Raw genomic sequence first — 3025 nt, 5'->3', positions numbered from 1 at the left:
GCGAGAATTGAAAAGAATCAAAGTATCATCATCTTCAGCATAAATCCAATATAATATACCTACAACTCGGATAATATCTTCATTAGAAATTATGTACGGCATTCGATACAGAGAACATTGACTGTTTTCTGTTGAAAAAGAAAAGGTTACAAATTGATTAGAATTTAACTGAAATATTTAACCTAACTAATTAAGACTAAATATAGAATCTACCGTAATTAATATAAAGTAACCACAAAATATATGCTATTACCCAAACATTAGCTAACAATATCCAGAATAATATGTAAAAATTGAATTGTTATAATTAAACTAACATCTATGGTTTATCAAATTTCAATTTTAGTTTTGCATGGATACACATCCCAACATCCAGGTAACACGATTAAGACACGATTCTCATTAACAAGTTTGATTCATGGGAAACATCTTCCAATTCTATAATCACAATCTGAAACTGAATTCCATAAGAGTTTTTTAACTTCAAATCACGTTGTGCTTTGAGCACATTCTTGAGACACATGTCTGCATGCATGGAAGCCACCAGATAATGATCTTAATGAGAAATCATCTCCCCTCATTAAATGCACATCGCATCCTCATATAACGTACAACAATGGTGGATCAGAGGAAATTAGAATCTATAATCGACTGCCACACCACCGTAAGCCACCATCAACAGCCAGCCATAATGGAGAATAACCAAGAACAACCCTCAACGGCAGATTCAAACGGATTGCATTCATCGATAATAACCAAGATCAATGCTGGCTACTTCAGGATATGCATATCTGCTGGTGCCCAAGCTTTACTTTGGAAAAGTATAAACCAACACCACCGGACCTCAAACCTCCACACCATTATCGCCACCACCTCCACAGTCTTCTGGTGCCTAACGCTATGCACCCTCGTATCTCTCTCTCTTCTCTACATAACGAGATGCATTTTCCACTTTGACCTCGTGAAAGCCGAATGTTGTCACCATGTAGGCATGAATTATTTGTTTGCACCTTCGATTTCATGGCTTCTGTTACTCGAGTCCACCCCTTTGTTCTTTTTCCCAGATAAGCATGTCTATGGATACATATGGTGGTTGCTAATCGTTCCATTGTTGGCTCTTGATGTTAAGGTCTATGGGCAGTGGTTCACGTCTGAGAAGCGGTTTCTCTCTATCATGGCTAACCCTACGATCCAAATATCTGTAATAGGGAACTTGGTAGCATCGTTATCATCCCATGCAGCAGATGAGACAGGATGGAAGGAAATTCGGATTTGTCTGTTTACATTTGGGATGACACATTATGTAGTGGTATTCATCACGCTTTACCAGAGGTTATCGGGGAGTAATCATATTCCGTCTAATCTCAGACCTGTTTTCTTCCTCTTTGTAGCCACCCCGAGCATGGCTACTTTAGCTTGGGAATCCATTAATGGAAGCTTTGATATCATTTGCAAGATGCTCTTTTTTCTATCACTCTTTCTTTTTGTATCTTTGGTATGCTCATTTCCTTCTTTTGTAGCTGATTTAGAATTATATAGGCCCAATATATTATAGAAATGACAAAACATGACATGCATTATATTATATTTGGTGTGCATTGGACTTGTCATCAATCTCTCGTTTGTGCAAAAGACATAAATATCAACCTCATCTAATCATTGAAATTAGCCCTAGAAAAGCTTGTTTCACTTCCTTTCCCTCCCAATCTTGTGTTAAAACTTCGACCCATTTATCTAAATCTGTGGATTCGAGTTATATTTTGGCTAAATGCAAGACATAACATGCTTTCATTTGTTTATGCATTATAATATCCTACGTTCATTTTTTCAGTTACAATATTCTACCTTTGATTTTTTTTTTCTTATTAAAGCATTGCACTTTGAAAATCTATCCAGTTATAACATTATACTTTTAATATTTTTATTAACCAACTATAACAGCAAAAGTTGTTTTGTATACACATGACATTGGCATACTATTGGTACTTTTTAAAATGCAATGCTATAATTAGAAGAAATAAAAAAGTTTAATCGTTGCTATACTTAATGAAAGTAATTACTATTTCTCTCATTTTGTCCTATATTTTATCTCTAACCACTCAAATTGATCAAAAATTGCCTTAAGAAGATTCAAATGGTTACATTCCTAAATCGTTTTACTAAAAAAAATGCTGGAATATTTTGACTTGTTAACCAATTTGTAAATTTTATCACATCTAACTATGCATGGATAATTTGAGCCTAATTAAATTTGGTGTTTTGCAGACAAGTCGACCATTGCTTTTTAAGAAATCGGTGAGAAGGTTCAGTGTGGCATGGTGGGCATTCTCATTCCCACTCACTTTCCTTGCTCTTGCTTCCATATCGTATGCTCAACAGGTGAAGGGCAAGGCAACAGTCGGATTGGCGATCCTTTTATCGGGTATTTCGGTTCTTGTGTTCATTTCTTTGTTTGTTTGTTCCATATTGAAGATTCATTTGCTTGTTCACAAACCAACCCTTATTTTCTCCACTAGTTTAGGGTCTACAAATGTGTAATGTTTCATAATCCTTGTAATATATCTTTTGTTGTGTTAACTAAATCTTGAATAATGTGATATATTTAATTTCTTTTAATCCCCACGCCATATGTAACAATTGGTTCAAAAGTGGTATCCTTATAAAATTTAATTGCCAAGAGGTGGAATCTCAGCAGTCAGCAGTGTGGGGCAACGTAAAGTGGCCTCATTGTGGGTACCACGCTCATATGTAACCACCAAGCTGTTATGTGCATTTCACATGATTCTCCTGGATGCGACGATGTGAGAAGTGTATGGATTTTTGGAAGAACCTTTTTAAAAAAAATTCAAACTAATCTATATGAAACTAAGTAGATTTAAACATGTAAAAATAATTTGTTAAAAACGAAACGTCTCAAACACATCATGATATCAACTAGGAAAAGGCCCGGACGTTGCACGAGTCACTCTTTTTAAAAAATAAAAAATAAAAAAAAATGGTAGAAAAATATGTTAAATGAAAATTC

The 3025-nt window shown here is 34.9% G+C and overlaps 1 pseudogene; it reads left to right on the top strand.

Annotated features, from left to right (window-relative positions):
- Nucleotides 1–616: 616 nt before the first annotated feature.
- Nucleotides 617–2538, top strand: LOC145066926 (S-type anion channel SLAH4 pseudogene; annotated as a pseudogene).
- The last annotated feature ends 487 nt before the right edge of the window (nt 2539–3025 follow it).

The sequence above is a fragment of the Lactuca serriola genome, chromosome 1 (genome assembly GCF_051521515.1).
Source record: "Lactuca serriola cultivar US96UC23 chromosome 1, Lser_US96UC23_V15, whole genome shotgun sequence".
Taxonomy (NCBI): domain Eukaryota; kingdom Viridiplantae; phylum Streptophyta; class Magnoliopsida; order Asterales; family Asteraceae; genus Lactuca; species Lactuca serriola.
The sequence above is the reverse complement of the archived record's forward strand: the minus strand, read 5'-3'. Positions and strand labels throughout refer to the sequence as shown.